General features: G+C 41.0%; 1 protein-coding gene across 4 annotated transcripts in view; it reads left to right on the top strand.

Moving 5' to 3' along the window:
- The first annotated feature begins 1,805 nt into the window (after positions 1–1,805).
- ZFHX4 (zinc finger homeobox 4) overlaps positions 1,806–18,775 on the top strand; it is a 150,035-nt gene continuing 133,065 nt past the window's right edge. For 2 of the 4 annotated variants that reach the window (XM_054285303.1, XM_054285300.1), the window contains exon 1: positions 1,806–2,549. The gene's annotated coding sequence lies outside the window, so the exon portion shown is untranslated. Of the gene's footprint in view, positions 2,792–4,972; positions 5,101–18,775 lie in introns of those variants that run through there. The other 2 variants (XM_054285301.1, XM_054285302.1) reach the window with 2 other exon arrangements.

Below are 18,775 nucleotides of genomic sequence, written 5' to 3'. Positions count from 1 at the left end.
GTTCATTGACAGGGCGCAGTGCCTGTGGAAATCTACATACATATGCTCACACCTTTTTTCACTGATGAGCTGGTGCAATGCATAGGTGAGGCTTGGAAAAGCCACAAAGTTGCTCTCACTAACCCTCCAATGCCCCTGACTTTTCCCTTAAGTTCCAATCTTGAAGATTCTCCTGAAGTTTAAAGTAAGGTTTCCCTGGACTGAGGTAGGCGTCCTCCCCTGCTTTATTTGCAGATTCCGATTTTTTGAATAGCTGTACTTCCAAGCTGGTGGTTTGTTTTGGGTTGTTTTTTTTTTTCCTTTTTCTTTCTTTTTTAGTCCTTTTTTTCCCTTCTCCTTTCGAAAAACCTCTTTTTTCTTTTTTTCTTTTTTCCCCCCCTTCCTTCAAAACTATCAGGACCTTCACTCTGACCTTAAACATCTGCTTTTAGACACTCAGTTCCCTGACACTGGCCTGTGCTTCCTTAAGGGCAGCCTTAATTCATCATCAGGTGGGGATTTTCCTATTAGCGTTAGTTCCAGTACTTCCAAAACCTTCTCCTGGAGCAGGAGGTTTAGGGCCCAGAGAGGTGTGTATTTCTGCCATCCTGGTTTTTGCTGGTTTGTTGTTGTGGTGCGTGTGTGCTTTTAATGGAAGGCTGTGATAAAACCTTCCTGCTGGTTTTTAGTGTTTAAGGCCTAAGACAAGGTTTTGATGTGTATCGCAGGAATCACGAACTTCAAAGGCATGTCAGCTCTAAGGTTACGGTTCACCTGCGCGGGGTCCTTGGTACTGTAAATATCTCCTGCCTGTTCCTGTGACTTAGTGACCATTTCTGGTATACCCATTTCTGGAATAGCATTATCAAAAATCTGCACGTGTTCCTGCGGTGTATTCGGATGCTCTTTGAATAGTCATGTTTTTATCTTCGGTAGGGGGTATTTTAAAGTATGTCTATTCCTAGTTTTAGTTAATTATCTTTTAATGAAAGTGTCAGTCATATTCACATCTGCAGTATTAGGTTAAGATAATTAGATTTTCAAATGAGAAGCAATCTTCTTAAATCCCACACAGGAAAATATTTGTAGAAGATTCCGATTTATAATGACATCTGTACATTTTACCCTACTTTTCATCATAATAGTGTGCCCCCCTCCCCTCAAGAATGAAATATGTCTGGTAAAATATAGCAGATAAAATATTAATACAATATCAATACTTGCAGGGAAACTGGAAGATGATGCATGTATATGCATGAAACCTGAATTGTATGCAAAGAGACCCTTTCCTTGGGCTGATATTTACTTCATTTTGATAAGACTGTTTACAGTTGATATTGTATATTCTGTAAGGCTTTGCTTTTTACTTTGTTGGTATCTCCAAGCAATTACATAGCGGTGAACAAATGAAGTGTGCTGTGTTTTGTGTGACTCTGTGTGTGTTGAGTGTATGTGCATATGTGTAAATATGACGTGGGATGTGAGCGTGCACATGTGTGCATTTGTGTGCACATGTGTAAATAAACCCGTCTTTATCTCTGTATGGGTAGTTGTTCCCTATCCTAGATATATTACCTTTCCTTTTGCAGATGTGCCATACATTCATCAGCCCATTGAAAAAACGGGATGTAATTTTTTTTTCATTAGAGCCCCATTAAAAGAGAGAAAATGTAAGAGATGAACAGACAGACAGAAATATCTCCCTGATGCAATAATTAATTTGGACCAGTTTCTTTTTAAGTTTCCAAACAGTTAAAAGAGCAAGTCTGCCACTCTCTTTTTTTTTCTTTTTTTTTTTTTTTTTTTTTTTTTTAATTTTCCCTAGCCATCTACTTTGTGTGCCTGTGCGTGTGTGTCTGTGTTACTAATGAAGTTTGCAGACTTGTGTTTGTATCCACGAGCTCCCTTCTGCTGCCCCTTCTTCTCCGGGCTGGCTCTGTGGCTCCCGCAGCCCCGGCGAGCCCCCGGCAGCCGCGGCAGCTCCGGCTCCTCCGGCTGCGGGGCTGCGCGTCATTTGCAGCCCGGAGAATGTTGATCACCTCACTAATTACACCTCTCCCTCTCCTCTTCCCTCTCCTCTCCCTCTCCCTCGCTCTCCCTCGCTCTCTTTACTCTCTCTCTCCTCTCTCTCTCTCCCCTCTCTCTCCCTCTCTCTCTCTCTCTCTCTCATTCCCAGAGTGCATATCGGGAATAGACACACAAAGACATGCGCACTCAACTTAATCAGCCATTTTTTTAAACAGGGCTAAAACGATAATAATTAGCAGAATAAAGACATATCGGATTTTCATTTCCTTTCCTCCTTTTCCCAACCCCTTCACAACCAAACAGCGAGACCGCGGTCGGCACATGCTTTAACAACTCCCGGACCCCAAAGGACCGCTCCATGCCCCCCACTTCTTGCTCAATCATTTTTATTTTCACCCAATAAAGTTGGAGGATTATTTTTTTTTATTATTTTTTTAATGAACCTTCTCTCGTTTACTTGGATGTGATCAGCTGTTAAGTAAATAAAGCAAAACAAAAAAGAGAGGCGAAGATCCAGTAGGAACTGCGAGGGGAAATGGAAAGTAAGTTTTTTCTTTAACTTTTATTGAGTAGTTTGTGTTAAATTTAGGTCGAGTATCGATTATCTTTCCAGGCTGATCTTGCACAATCTTTGATATTTCGCTCTCGCTCTCTCTCTCTCTCCCCCTCTCTCTGTGCCTCTTTCTCTCTCTCTCACATACACACACACACACTCACATCCCCAGATCCCATGTACCTCTCCCCTCTCTCTCCCCCCTTTTTCTGCCTGTTTCCCCACTTTTAGGTACAGTATTTGCTCTCATTTCGGAAGGAGGGGCTGCTTTTTCTCTCTCCCTTCTTTCTTTCTCTTACTGCCTTTCTCTTTTATTCCGGGGGTTACGTTTTGTTTGTGTATTTTTTTTGTTTTGGTTTGGGGCTGTGGGTTTCTTTTCTTTCCTTTTTTTTTTTTTTTTTTTCCTCTTTCGGGCTGTAACTTTCAGATTAAGTGGAGGACCCTGCTCGCTTTGCGGAAGAGGTTGGGGGGATGCCCCCCACTTTTTATTTCGCTCTTTTTTTCTAGGGAGCTCGGGGAGGGGGGAATACTGTCAGATTAGGAACGACGTTACGGCTGTCAGAAGTCATCCCTCGCCAGCCCCTTTAGAGCTCGCACTCTTCTTTCGCAGCTCGGTCCCCCCAAAACTTTGAGGTGCCTTTTGAAGGCACATTCTGCTCTCCCACCCTCCTTGCCTCTCCTCCTCATCTCCACCCCCCTCGGCCTCTCAAACTTTCGCTTTCGGGCGAGGGGGGGGATGCCAGCAGGGCAATGGGGACCCTGACTGCGTGCGTGTGTACTGGGGAAGGTTATGGGGTGTTTTTCCCCTCTCCCCCCTCCTCCTTCTGCCCCCCTTTCTTTTGCAGGTAGGTTTCTCAGGAGCAGAGGCAGGGTGGCCGTGCGGGCGTGTGTCTGTGTGTGTGTCTGTGTGTGTGTGCGCGCAGGGCGATCGCGCTGCTGCCTGCCGGCTCTGGCAGCGTTGGAAGAGGAGCCCGTTAGGAGCGCGCTCTGCGGCTCTGTCAGTTTCGCCGCGCGGCGCGGGGAGGCGGCCCGGCCCGGCCCGGCTCGTCTCGGCTCGGCTCGGGCTGGCTGGGCTGGGCAGGGCTCGGCTCGGCGCGGAGCGGCCCCGCTGGCGGGGATGTGGGGATGCGCGGCTGCCGCTGCCTGCGGGCGGCTGCCGGCCGGGCGCCGGCGGAGCCCGCGGCATCCCCGCCGTGCCGTGCCGTGCCGTGCCGTGCCGTGCCGTGCCGTGCCGTGCCGCGCCGCGCCGCTCCGTAGGAAAGGCTCTCGCGGGCAGGGTCAGGGACTGCTTTCAGCGAAGCCTTTCTGAGATTTTTTGAAAGGGAGTGGTGGTTGTTTTGCAGGACAGGCGCCCTTTTTTTTTTTTTTTTTTTGAACAGAGGGCTAAGGTGTATTTAAAAAAAAAGACAGCCAACAGACAAAAAAAAAAAAAAAAGAAAAAGAAAAAGAGAAAAAAAAAGCTTATAAACAGCGAGCCGCAGTTTGGTTCCTGCTCTAACTGCTCGTGCCAGAATCAAGTGCATCCCTTCCCATCACGGCGGCTAATGGCAGACGCGTCCCTGCTTCCCCGTCTTTCCTGACATGAAATTTCCTACAAAATTGCTAATAAACTTTGCCCCCATCCGATGCCAACTTACGGCGGTTCCCCTCCACTCCTCCCCTGCTGCATCTTCTTCCCCCCCCACCCCCACAGCCTCCCCAGCAGCGGCAGCAGAAAACACACGGGTTGGTATTTCTTTTGTTACCTGCGAGCCGGGCGGCCGGGGGTCTCTCATCGGCTGCTTAGGGCACTGGGTCCAACCGAGAGAGGAGCCACATCAGTCGGGTTCAGCCTGTTTCACCTCAGCGCCGTCCCGAGGAGGCTTTAGCCACCATTCAGTAACACACCCTCCTCCTCCTCCTCTTCCTCCTTAGGTACCAAGGCAGAGATCGCAAACATAACACCCCCCTCCCCACCAAAAAAAAAAAAAAAAAAAAAAAAAAAAAAAAAAAAAAAGCCCAACCAAAAGACAACTTGCCAGGCTGAAGATGGTGGAGATTTACATTAAGCCAGACACAGGCAGGTTCACTCAGGAAGTCTGACCATCCCGTTTTCTGACAGTTGCATTTCCTCGGCTCCATTCCGTCCTCCTCTTTTTTTTTTTTTTTAAATTTTCTTTTTATTAGCCTTGCTTCGGTTTTATCAAGGATTATGTAGTTGGCAGGAGGAGAGAGAGAGTGGAAAGAGAGGGCTCGGGTGCTTTTGGGGTGGCTGCTGAGAGGGTGTTTTTTTTTTGATGGTGTATTTTTTTTTTTCAATCGTGTTTCCCCCGGATTTGCAGTGGCTCGATCCTTAGGAGCGGTGATGGAGTGTTTAAAAAGATCATATGTAGCATTATATTTTTAGTTTGGTGGTGGATGGATGGAAGAGGTAGTGAGAAGCCTTTGCAGCCCTGCCTGTTGTTGGTTAGATTGAGGCAGAGACTTGGCTGCGATTGGGACGCGACTGTGACATGGGCATCGATCGCTTCCATTGAGAGCAATGCAAAAACACAGCCTGGGTATGTAACACTCTCAGTGCCATCAACACTTGTTTTACTTTATATTTACTGGCAAAACTGACAGAACGATCCGGAGTGCTTTTCTTTGAAATAAGGAATACAAACGTTTGGATGGGAAGGTGCACAAAGAAGATCGTGGAAATAAACGGGGGGTTGAAGGTTGGGGGTGTGTGGGGGGGAAGAGCCTTAATCATCATTGCTCCACTTCCTATTCAACTGCCTGTATTTAAGGAGTTTCTGTCTTTTCTCTACTGGGGGATCCTACTAAACTGGTTGAAATGAAAAAAATCAGACTATCAACCTTGAGGGAATATCTGCTAGTTTTCAGGGTTTGCGGTTTCAGCCGGTAGGAAGGCACACAAAATAAAAGATGGCTAGCCAGCTGTTTTAACCTCTTGCACCTGGCTCCAGAGCTGAGGCTCACCAGGATTATTCAGTTATTCGTGTTATCTGTGCTTGAATATTTATAGTGTACGATCTAGAGATCCACACAGTGCATTGTAGCATCTCTTTATCCTTTAGTCGTGGGCTTTTTGGACTTTGGCAACATAAACATGTATTCAGTAGTTTTCATTTTTATGATAATGAACATAGAGGGTCAATGAAATATAGAAGGAAAAGTCGTAAATCTGCAAAAGTGAAACCTACCCAAGGAACAAAGAAAGGTCAGGTAAACCATCTGTGTAAGTCACAGTAATAGTACCTGCTGTTTGGTTTATGCAGTGGTACTGCTTTATTATTCTCTAAAATGGAACTTATCCGCTAGATCAAGTTAAAACTGAAGGAAGGCTGTGGAGATGGCAAACGACATTGTGTGCATCTTTCAGATCGGGGCGACAGATGTGTACCTTGATTTTTGAATAGTTTAGGTTTATTTGTGAAGATAGTGCACCATCAAAGAACATATAAAGGAGGCTGAGAAAAATCACTGTTTAATATTGCAGAATTTACTGCTTCCATTCTGACCATGAGCCTAAATTTACACAATGAAATTTGATTATCTCTAATAACAATATTAGATCCTGCACTGGATGGATGAGAATTGAGGTGGTTTTGTTGATTGCAAGGGTTTAATGTTGCATTTCAGAATCTGATGTGGTTTAGCCTCCCTTCCATTAACTGGAAAACCCCTGAGGTTTTACAATTATTTCTTAAAGATAATACATTTAAGATTGCATTGGTAGGCTGAAGAAAAGTCATAAAGGCAAGAAGGGAAGCCCTTAATAACTCTTGAGATTCAGACATGTTCAGCAGTTAGATTGGCTCTGACTTCACCAAGGGTCGACAATGTGTCATTTCCATGAAGCCAAATTGCCCTCTGCCTATATGATATTAATGTGCAAATCAATATTTCAGGGATTAAATTTCCCTTCTTCATTTTTTATGGTTTCTACCTCAATAAGTCTCAAGTCTATTAGAAGAGGCTGGATGATTTAAAATCTTTCACTGCAGAATGGCTTGTCGTAGCCTTGTTTCACAGACCATTTTTTGGATTTTCGTTATAAAAGACTAAAGGCATTCCAAAGAAGTTGATAGTCAATATAGGGACATGCTCACTGTTGTAAAGCCCTTGTTCGATTAAGAGCTAAAAAGGTATTGGAAATATAATATATATGCTTATATAATATATATACATTCTACTGCTTTAAAAATATTGTGTTAATCACCTATTGATTTATTTCAAAATCAATTGAAGCTCCTTTCTTATTAGTGATTTGTTCAGCATTCTTCAGCCTTGTTGTTAATTTTCTTAAGCAGCATGCATGAATTAATCTGCTGGTAGACTGTGTTTTGGTGTGTTTTTGAAGCATATTTAAACCCAGGCGTTTTTACCTCTTTAAGCTGAGTGGTGTGAGCAGTTTAGTATTGTGGGAGAACCAGGAGACTTCGAATTCAGCATTGTTTTTATGAAGCTAAGGGGCATTTTGCAAATATTGTATGATTTATGCTCGTGTGCATATCAGTAATGTTTATTGAGAGTTTCCATTGAATATTTAGGATTAGTTAAAAATTAAAATGGAGCTATCTGATCTGGAAGGAAACAATACATGACAGAAAATTTAAGTCAAAATATGAGGTTGTGACTTTATCACATAATCTTGGGAAGGCCCTACTGTCTATCATTTAGTGTTGTTTTATAGTCTTAGACCATCTGGACTAGGTTCCGCACAGCTGCATGAATTTCATATGTGATAGAACATTTTTTCCATTCAGTGTGAAATGTTCCTTCCTAAAAACGTACACCAGACTCGCTTAATTTAGTCTGCTAAAAGAAATGCACATGAAAAAGGACAAAAGGCTCTTTAATCTCTGCAAGCTGTTTGTTTTTCTTCAAGATTCCTGTCTGTTTGGGTTTGAAAAGTCATGTTTATTGAGCAGATGATTCTGAGGTGTGACATTAAGATAATATATGATTTTTGTGCTAGTTTCTGCTCTCCTAGTTAATTTGCAGATCTACTTTTTATGCCTGTCAAAACACAGTTAATCTATTCTTATTTACAATTAATCTCAATAAAATTAATCTTAACTATGCCTTAGTCAGTAGCTTAAAATATCTAATTATATTCAATTAACTGCTGTCATAGTAATTAACACTGCTTAATTGCCTCTGCATATATTTATGTAAAGCTCATTAGTTACTGCTTGCTCTTTTTTCCCTTTCTTGTTCCCATTTCTGCGGATCTGAGAGCCCTGACATAAAACCTAGTCTAGTTTTTGACAATTCGAGTATAGAAGACCTGTGACAATGGCAATACATGTGTTTGTGACCTGTTAGGTGGGTAAATATTTGTGTTTTCAATATGCAAAAAGGTCACCAGAGTTGGGTCTCCAAAGTACTTCCAATCCAGCTCCCTCCACCTCTTGGCCTTTCTCCTACCCCACCACACACAAAAATGTTTTCTAGCCTGTTGATAGAAATATGAGAAGCCAGGTTAAGCTTTGTGTTTATAAATGAAGAGCTTTTCTGCATCTGCCTTGGGGCTGTACCCAGAAGGCAGAGCTTTGCTACTCCAAATTCATTCAAAGGGTTAAAGACTTGGCCAAGGTTCAAACTGAGAAGCGCCCAGGGAAAGTGCATGTGAATATGTACAAGTTTCATGTAATTAGTGCTTAATTATATTAACATATGCAAATTGTCAACTTAGGAGCTTGTTGAGCTGGCAAAGATCAGCCAGGCACAATTGCTGTATTGTTCTGAAACAATAATGGATTTCAAGTTGGATTGTGAAAACACATAACTAGCTATCTAATTTAACTCATACCATGGTGAAATTTCATTAGTCTCCATGGAGACTGGTTTAATTGTGCTGACTAATGTTCTGGGCTGCAGAGTGTCCTAAAAAGAAAGCGTTGTTTGCCTAATCCACCTTACAATGACACTTGTTTGTACATGTTTCCCTTGTGTGAGAATTTGCATATGCAAATAAATAGTTTCTCTGCCCCATTTGTCATGGCTGTTCATTACCCATGAAGAGGACATTGTTACTAGGCTGTTACTGAGTCTCCCAAGACAGGATAGTGTCAACCAGTCCAGCCACATTCTTTCATAATTTGTTTCTGATTAATAGACCAGAGTGAGGCTCATTCTATTCAGGCCTCTGCAAAGGGAAGGTCAGTTCTGTCACTGAAAAGAGTTTCCGCAGCAACTGAAGTTTTTTTTCTCTCCCTCCCCCTCCCCCCTCGTGCTTTGGCTAAAATAATCATATTTAAAATAATGTATTCTTGCTCTAAGGAATACCGCCACTAATAATCTCTAGTTTCCTAAAGCAAAAGATAGGAAAATAAAGGAGATTCTGGTATTGGAATATTAATCCTGTTTTTGACAGAAAGGTAAACTGATATAATTGCTTTTCAGTCGAAGGAATGGGGGTTTATACAAGTGTGAAAGCATCGGAAAAGGATTAGCATTTTTTTGCATAATGAAAAGCTCTGTTGAATAGGGCACTGAATGGTTGACTGAATGACTGAGATGAAAGGAAGATGAAAATGCAGGCTCCTCTTTCTTTATGCCTATGTTCAGCTCTCCCCAAAGTTATGTTTGTCCAAGACTTGAGAAAACAAGCAGAAGCTCAGATTTTAGCAAATTGCTAAGATGCCCTGAATTTACATCATCATGAGAAGTAACACGTACGAGAGTAGTGCAGCGAAAGGATAAGAAGTACAGGTTTGTATGGAGGGGAGCTCCAGGAACATGACAGGCAAACCAAATATTGACTATTGGGTATCAAGGATTCCCAGCACTTTGCTTGGGGGAAAGAAAGAGGGAGGACAGGCGCCGGCAGGGAGGGAAGGAGCTGCTTTAAAAGTTGCCAATGGAAATTATGCATCAACACATAATAATCTAATAAAAGTTCGGCATTCAAGGAAGCAGGGTTTAGTCAATATCTGTTTTAATTATTAAACTGTTTCTCCTTTGGAAAAAGTTATGAATTCTGACTCAGTGCTAAGTGTTTAAGTGGTATAGGAGCCTTCCTGGGGAAAAAATTACTCTCTTTGCTCGCCTTTGAAAACAGAGAAAGCGTACCGAAATAGCAATTGATACATGCACATAAGGAGCGGGGTGTTCAGTGTGACTGTGTCAGCGTACTCAGGTTGGTTAAAACATTTGGATTCCTGTAGATTCAGGTGGCCAGAAGGGCCCTGGCCTCCTCCTGCAATCAGTGCTGGCCCCCTCCGCCTCCAGCCAGCACTGGATCAGGCCCCCAGCCAGGGCTGCAACTGGTTAGCTGTTGACAATGTGATCAGTGCTTCTAATTATGTTCTCTCAACAGTAATTAGGGCAGTTAAAATACCATAAGTGTTGAGCCACTTTTGAAAGTGGGAAGTGGTTCTTTTGTATGTATGTAAATCAAATGCAGTGTGAATAATTATTTGTATGTGTGCATATTAAATAGGCTCTCTTTTTTATCAGGTCAACATAATTACCGATTTAGAGCTACTGTGGAAAACTCTTGGTAGTCAGACTAAATATTAACTTGTTTTGGGGATTTATTTCCAGTTTGCAGAAAATTTATTTGTAAATGCTTGCTAGGTCGGTACTGGGGTTGATTTGATAATATTTCAACATTGGAGATGCCTCTAAGAAATTAGGATTGCTTATGAATAAATGAACCAAAACTGTAAATGCAGACAGTGCTTGGGAAGAATAGTCAAAAAAAAAAAAATCTCTTTTTTAAAGATAAAGACCTTCTGGAGGTTTTAGAATGTTTTGCTGCTTTCCTTATGAAATTCCTTAAAACTTCTTTGAAAGGAATATGCTTGGGGTATGCCTTTCATTCTGGGAAGATCTTATTAGTGTATTTCTGTAAGAAAAATGTGTTAATTAAAAAAATAAATTAATTTGTATTTTAAAATATTGTTAACCAAGCACCATGTGTTGTCTCTGGCAAAGTTCCAGCCACTGTAGAACTGGATAACACATGGGTTAATAATAACTTGGGTGATGTCTGCATTCTTTCTGAATGGGCAGAATCCCAGCACACCAAGATTCTGAGATTCAGATTTTAAAGAATAAGATGTAACACAAAATATGTTTATGTGAACATGTGCACAGATAGGAGAAACTAAGAAAGACATGTATGAGCTGCTTTTACCGAATAGGTATAACAAACCTAGTAGGTTTTGTTTGGTAGTTGTTGAGCTTTGTTGTTGTTTTTGAAAGGGGTAATAAACACATGTATTGATGGCAGGATTTTGCAGACCTGTAGAGATAAACTTGTTTTGCATAAATAAAAGCAGGAAGTTCAGTCTATAAAACATGCCACTCTATTCCTTTTTAGTAGTCACTCTATGGCAGTTTTATAGCACTATTTTCATTATTATTGCAATTTTTGCTGTGTTCTAAACTAACTAGAAAAGTTTGTGCCAGCCTGAAATATGGCAGACTTGTTGAGGAATTACATTTTCAGCTTAAAAAAAGTATTCTGAGGAATGGTTTAACTAAGTTGTAAGGTCAAAATGAAAGTTTCCTGTATCAAGACACTCTGTTTTATGTCCACATTACTCAGAATTGGCTTTCAATTAAAAAAAAGAAAATGGATATATATATATATATATTTAGATTGTAATTTGTCTGAATTATATTCAATTTGCTTTTTTTTATTTTTGAGAAAAAATTTAAAGACACATAAACTGGCATCTCTTTACAGATAAATCTAGCAGACTTTTAATACTCACAGTGATCTGATCAGTTATCCCAGCTCCTAAGAAGGTGTTATGGTCCTTCAGGTCAATAGTTCACAAACTAAAGGCTGTATGTACATGAAAGACCATGGTGACTCTGAAAACAAACATTTACCATGCGGGCTGCAGCAGTGTCTGCAGAACAAGCGACGTGCACACTGGATATACGTTTAAAACTGCTTTCAAATAGACAAATATTCTGTTTCTGCAACAAAGAAATACCTACAAAAGGCCTGTCTTGATGTGTGCCTATGACACATATAACCAAAAGAACGATATTCTTCCCATTCACCCTAAACTAAATCAACAATTACTGCCCTGAAATGAGAGGAATAATATGGGTGTAAGACTGGCAAGACAGACTGTTTTGATATTAGTGGAAAAAGAATCTGGCCTGTAGTTACTACTTGACAATAATTCCATGAAATTAAATTCGAAAGGTTTTGTCTCCTCTTTTTTTGCTCCCATTTCCATTTTTAAGGAAGGCACCGGAAGGTCTGTAAGTAAGAAGTAAGAGGTTTTCCAGAGAGGCTGAGGGGGGGGTCAGTTCTCTTCCTTTTACCAGGTAACAGCAGAGCTGAGGGTCTGTGAGAGGCTGCTGCTGAAGGCTTGCTCCTCCCTGTTTTGACACTGAGGCTGCCTTATAAATTCACCTAATCTGAGATGACAAGGCACCTGTCACTGGTAGTGCTCCAGTGTTTGGGGCACTGATGGAGACCTGGAATAATCCCAGTTGTTTCCACACTTGTCCCAGAAGATGGTAGTGTAACAGATAAGAATAATCTCTTTTTCATGGCAAAAACATTACTTCTGTCTATCTGTTCGGGATTGTCCTTTGATTTTTGATATTCAGAGAACCAGAGCTTTTATAGCAAGAGAGGGGAAAGAAATATCCTTGGATTTGCCAGGTGTTACATGATGTTTTCAAATGCAGGTGGTTTGCCTGTTTGAGAAACTATGGCTGCCCACCTTTAAATAAGATTCTCCTTGTTTACCACCTAACACTTCCCATGACTTCCCCACTCCAGAAAATAAGGTTCTGAGTGAAAAGTAGCTCCTTAAAAAGGGAATTTATTCCTGTGGATTTTACTCAGGTCCTTTTCTTGTTTTGTTGTTTTTGTTTTTTGTTTTTTTTTTTTTTAATTGAAATAAGGTTATTGATTTTGTTTCAGCACCAAGAGTTTAAATTAAAAAAAAAATGTAACATTTCTAAAATAAATTATTTAGTTATATGGCATATGTCATCCCTCAATCTCTCAGTTCCTTTGAGTTTTCACAACTGTTTGCAAAAAAATAATTTTTTTGCCATTGGAGTGCAGTTATCTCTGGGGTGGGAAGTGCCACCCCATGCACACAAAACCGTGAGCCACTCTGCTAAAACAAAGCGATGTGCTTTGGGAGTTTTTCCAGCGGCAGCAACTGGTTTCTGTAGGGAAGAAAAATATGATTTCTCACTGAGTTGTCTGCAGTGCACTGGGACAGACATTTCGGTTCCAGTGTAAGGCATCACTGGAGTTTTGAGTCCTGACTGGTCTGGCCCGTGGATTTCTCTCTCACTTGCCGGGTGCTTTCCGCAGCATTTTTGCAGTTTCCAGTTTTGACTGAGGGCCTGCTCCGAAGTCCAGCGCCGCCTGATCGATTTCCCCAGGTTTGGATCAGGCCCTTGCGAAGAAGAGCGTCATCTGCTGAGGCACCCGCCGCAATTCCAGCAGCGGCAGGTCAGGCTGCCAGGCAGCCGCCCCCCGGCCCGGGGGGAGCGCTCACTGAAATCACAGCTTTTTCCCGAGTGGGTGGAAAGGCAACAGGAGACAGCAGAGCAAAAAAATGTTACTATTTAAATATAGCAGAAACTGGGAGCCTGACAATAACTCAGCTACTACAGAGTCAATTCAGCCATCTGGAGATGGTGACATGTCAAAAAGGGGGGGCGGGGGGAAGAAGAGGCGTTGTGAGGGAGAGAGAGTACTTAAAAATGAAGAATTTCATTCCATGTTGAAATCTATTCTCCATGCAGGATACAGCTTTAATGTTGAGCAGCATAGCTCTCTGAGTGGTTTTGTGCATCAAAGACGTACATACTAGAGCACCTAGTGTCATGCCACAGCTGGATTCTAATGTTCCCGGACCAGATTTGTTTGACCCAGCACAGAGTTTACTGTTGAAATTAGTTTGATTTTCAATGTTATTATTATTTAAAAATAGATTTTGAGGCTGTTTGAATTTTTAAAACCCGTTCTGTGGTAATGATTTATAAACATTCCTGATTTCAGCTGCAGCTGTACAGAAGGGTTGAATCTGCTCTCAGCATATTTTTTACATGATTTTAATAATTGGAGGCAAATATACTGCATATCTTTTAGGTTCATTTAAAAATCTACGCAATTTAAACAAACACTGAATTGTGTAATGGTTTGTCTGGGAATTACTTAGGCTGCACAGCATAATAATATTTTATTAGCTGTCATTTGTTTTCAGGGAAGAAAATGGTGATTTTTATGTTGTGTGTTATGTGAAAACTTGGCACTGAAACAGGACAGTCCCCAAATGTGAATTTCTTAAAAAGGCAGGACAGTAGTTGCCCAAAAGGTGAAGACTTGAGAAAAATTGGGGTAGGTAATTTCTTTCCTGAAATGAAGCAGGGTACAGATTAGGAGCCATTAAGGTTTGCCAGGAGTTGCTGGTCATAGAAGCCTGTTTAAGTGCTCACTGTCAACAAGGAAATCATGGGCAGCACTTAAAGTGGCTCACCTCTGATTTATTCATAAACCTCACACGAGCACTTGGCTTTGTTGTTGCTCTGGTAAGGGGGAACTGATGCCAATAAGAACAGGAATAAAGAGCTTCTTGCATGGTCCAAAAGTGAATAGCACTTTATCTCAAAGCATGACCTTCATTCCCAAGATCTGTTGTGTTACAGTTGACTCTGCTAGATGTGTATTCTCAGATGAATTGCTAGAATACGTTACAACAAATATATACTTTGTAAACCCTCTAGATGTAACAAGAACCGTGTAACTGGAACTTAGGTTCTAACTTGACAGAAAGGTTGTGGTATTCATAGGGAGCTGAGCGATTTCCGTTTCAGACAGTGCTTTATGTTGGTGTTTTTATTGTGAGTCAGAAAACAGTGTGATTATGTGGCTGTGATTCAAATGAAAATTTTATATTCTTCAAGGGATTTATTTGAGAAACATATTTTGATAAGAGCAGACACACAGAATGTGAAGTGATTCAGAGACTAAAAAGGAAAAAAAAAAAAGTTGACTTTGTTTTTAGACATATTTGATGGCTGCTGCTGTATTTTTGTTTCTCTAAAAAAGGCAAAGTAGTGCTCGCAGTCCGCAATGGGGGAAGGGGCCTTTCGAAGACGGTCAACTACCATGTTTGCACTGGGGCAGAGGTTGAGTACAGTTACTTAAATCCCCAGAGAAACATTTAGTTAACGCTAGACTCTTTCTGATCCCGTCCGAGTCTGGTTTTCTTTCCTGCTTTTTAATGAAGTTTGTTTGTTGCTATGTTTAGGTTATGTTTTTAAACTCGCTTGCATTTTCACAACAGATTTGACCAAAAGAGTCATAATGGAAGACAGTGATGAGAGTTAATGATACGTCTTTGATAAAGCAGTCCTCGTGTGCAATCTGATCACAGCCATCAGCTCATTTGTCATGGCTGAAGTGAAAATGTCAGGACCAATGAGTGTATCAGTGCTGAAGGGGGCGAAAGGGCTTTTGGAGACACTTTTGTGCTGGGAGTGGGCCATAGCTTAGATGCAGCTCTAGGGAAATACTGGGATTAGCCAACTCTGTGCACAAATCCCTAGCATAACAGAATTAGTTGGGAAAATGAGGTTTGTTAGGGGAAAAAAAATCTGTAGAACTGCTCTAGGCTTCAGCCCAGGAACTATGAAAAGCAGTAAAGCATTTTATTAAAATAATTTTAGCAATGTGAACGTGTGCACATTCCAGTGAAAATCACAACTGGTAGCCAACATACTGACACAACCCATCCTAATGCATTTTGCATATGTATGTGGGTTTCCTTATAAAATAATAAAAAAAAGAGCGCATTTAAAAAAATACAGTGTTTACAATCTTCAAAGAAGGTTTACTGAATTTGACACAGTGGAAATTTATGCAACATTAAAATGCGGACTGATGCTGATGATCTTTTTGCATGGGTTTGTTCAAATAAAATATAAGGATAGTCTCCCTGCTGTAGACACTTCTTTACTCAGGGGGTAATTCATAATATAAAAACATACTGATTGCCAGACTGGGATTTTGTTGTGGCCAGCCTTTTTGTCTCTTTGGCTAGTCTGTGCAAAATGCTTCTGAAGAATATCACAGTAGGCAGATGTAGGATAACCTATTGTATATGCCTGCCTTGGCAAGACTACAAATGCAAATTTTTTAGACCTCTGAAAAACAAGTTTTAACATCCCTTACAATTTAGTTTTTTGTTTTTTGTTTTTTTTTTTTTTTCACATTCATTACAATAACTCTGGATAATTTTGGCAGCCAGTTCCATTCTTTTTTTTAAATCTTGGGAGTTTCATGGTTTCAGTGGTATCCTTCTGCAGTGAATCCTACTGTCTAACCCTTTTGCTCCTCTCATCATCAGGTTTTAATTTGTCACAGCTTAGCTTTCTTGGAAACCTGCTACTTGTCTGCTGGAAAGCTTTGTCTTGCTTCCTCTTACATACCTAGGAAGAGCACAGTGCTTTCCCCACTGTGTTGTCCATAAAAATGCTGAAGAGATCTTGGTTTCTTTGAGGTCGGGATCCTTCTTGCCAGACCTATTCAGCTGATGAGGAACAGTGTAGGTGTTTAACCAGGTAATCCCTCTACCTGCACTATGCCAGCCCAAGAGGAGTGAGTGGGAGCGAGTTATTCCATCTCCAGTGTGTGGAGCAGTTACTGAGAATTGTCTGGATACTAGATTTGTGTAGCTAATTGTCTCTTGGGCTACACCAGTTAATAATGGTTATTTACCTGCTTTGCTGTGTGCCCCGTGTGTTTGAAACTGCAGAACTAAGGGTGTTTTAACTTCCCACATCTGCGCTGAGGGCGTTCAGCAGGCTGTCAGCGCTGGGCTGAGAGCATTTTTTTCCTTTGTTTGGTGTTGCTGTTAAAGGTGCTGCTGCGAGTTTATAATCATTCCTTTGGTTTTAACGGCAGACTGAGAAGAAAATCGTTGTCACCTCGGTTGTCTCACTGGTCTGGTGGCTGCCACCATTCCGCAAGGCCTCGGAGCGGGAGTAGCGTGTGGTGATGGCGGCTCTGGCCCTCGCCGTGCTCTGCGTTATTGGCGCGCCGACGTTGCTGCTGTGCGATGCACGGCGTTTGTCCGGGCTGGAAATCTCTCACTTCCTAGCTCTTTCCCAAAACTTGGGCATAAGTTTGAGAGCAGGCAGGACTGGCACACATGCTGATTGGAGCGGGTGGAGAGGAGGGGATGTGTGGCAGAGCCCTAGGCCGAGGCTCTGGTGCCGGGCAATTGCCTCTGGTAAGGCCAGGGTTCCTCGCAGCAGGCTTGCAGCTAGCATGTGAAACCAGCTCTTGTGGTCATGGGCTTCGGGCCTGTGGTCCTTCTGGGCCTTCTCATGCTGTGAATGTGACCACAGGGACTAAAGATACCAGGTAACCTTGAGTCTGGCATAAAAATGTGTGATAAAGCTGCAGCCACCAGTCTTTAAACCCCAAACACTTCCCTGTTTATGCGTGTCAGTGTGAGTGGCAGCAGCAAAGTAATTTATTTAATCTAACTAGTACTTATCTTTGTTAGGAGTCGCCTGCAGATTTCTTCCATTTCATGTACAGTGGATTGTCCTTTTTCAGATAATGTGCTTGTACAACCTTTTTTTTTTTGTTTAATTCTATTGATTTACAATATTGAAGTGATATATCTGATACCTGTTTCCTGCACTTTGACTGTACGTAGTCAAAGAAGCTGATGGGATTCTTCCCTCCCTTCCACAAGCCTTTAGGTGTTTTAAATGTATAATTATAATTGCATGTCATTTGATAGCTGCACTAATTGCTGCCAACCATTGTCTGTTTGCACTTAATGCTGAAACCTGATCAACATCCTGCTTTGGTTGATGTTTGGTGGTAAACTTTAATTAACTCTTATTGCATTGAAGAAGAGCTCAGTCTCTGTGCTAACTAATCATTTACCTTCATTATGTCCTGACAGCTCCACTTGTTCCTGGTACTAATAGATACACCAGTCAGTAAATAAACCTGCAAACCTTCATGCCTTCAAGTTGTTCCTCATTGATATTTTGTTGCTTAAAGTATAATGGCGTAAAGATAATTATTTCAGTTAGTTTTGTATCTCTGCTTTTCCAGACACTGATCTCAAATTGCCTTTTTCATGCCAGACAATATAATTTTAATAGTAACTGTAGATTTAAGATAGCATTATTCCTTCAGCATGGTTCCTATATACATGCATCTTTTGAATCAATACAATTAAGCTTGTCTCCTGTTGGAATTCTTGTAATTATTTTTCTTGAAATACTTTTCCTGTAATGATATTGAAGTTAAAGTAATCAGGTTACTGGCAGATCATGTAAAATTCAACTCAAAATTGCTGGCTGCTTGATTTTAATTTGTCTGACATCAAGTTTGTTTGAAAAGGGATAATATGTGGTTAAACCAAGGAGCTTATAATTATGGTTGACATTTGTTTGTTTATAATGAAATCTAATTAAAGTTCATACATTTTAAAACACCAAAGTTAATTACTGAATTGCTCACTTCACTTATGCACAGCAGTCAAATTAACTTGCAGAACAAAAAAATGACAAAAGACTATGCATAATAAAAACAAAATGCCCAGCTGATCTTGGCAGTACAAAACAAATTTGCCATGATAATATTCTAGAAAAAAAGTGCTTTATTAATAACTAAACTGTTTGAAAAACATCCTGTATTTTCACTGACCAGGCTGACTTAGTAATAGAGTAATATTTAAATGTTTAACATGATTTACAATACCACAGCCTTTTTTTTTTTCCAGATGCATAAATAGAAGAGTCTTGCAGTCTTGTAAATCTGCTCAAAAGCAAGATTCTTTATATTTTGTTTTCAACAAGACTCTTTCTGAGTCTTAAACTTATCTGGAGTTGTGGTGTCTTCCCAAGACCTGGACTGTTTGCTTGACTACCTGCCTTGTGGTAACTTTTAGAAAGATAATTGCAGCATTTTTAGCATGCAGGCAAAAAAGTACTGTAATGTTTATTTCACAGTGTGTTTTGAGACAGCAAAGTGGTTAGGTGAATGCTGTAGAGCCACTCTGACTCCCTAGTCATTATTTGTTACTTTTGCCATCCATTCTTACCTTGCAAATATGCTGACAGAGGGCACATCCAGACTTCAGTGCAATCACAAAGCTTGTGATAATTCACACTTTAGAAGATTATGCTGCTCTCTTCTACATCATTAAAGTATTTTTAGTATACTTACTTATGTTAATATTACATTTTTGT

The sequence above is a fragment of the Melozone crissalis genome, unplaced genomic scaffold (genome assembly GCF_028551555.1).
Source record: "Melozone crissalis strain CALT ecotype California unplaced genomic scaffold, PUWL_Pcris_2 ptg000042l_1, whole genome shotgun sequence".
Lineage (NCBI taxonomy): Eukaryota > Metazoa > Chordata > Aves > Passeriformes > Passerellidae > Melozone > Melozone crissalis.
Note: the sequence above shows the minus strand (reverse complement) of the source record. Positions and strands in the feature narration are given on the sequence as shown.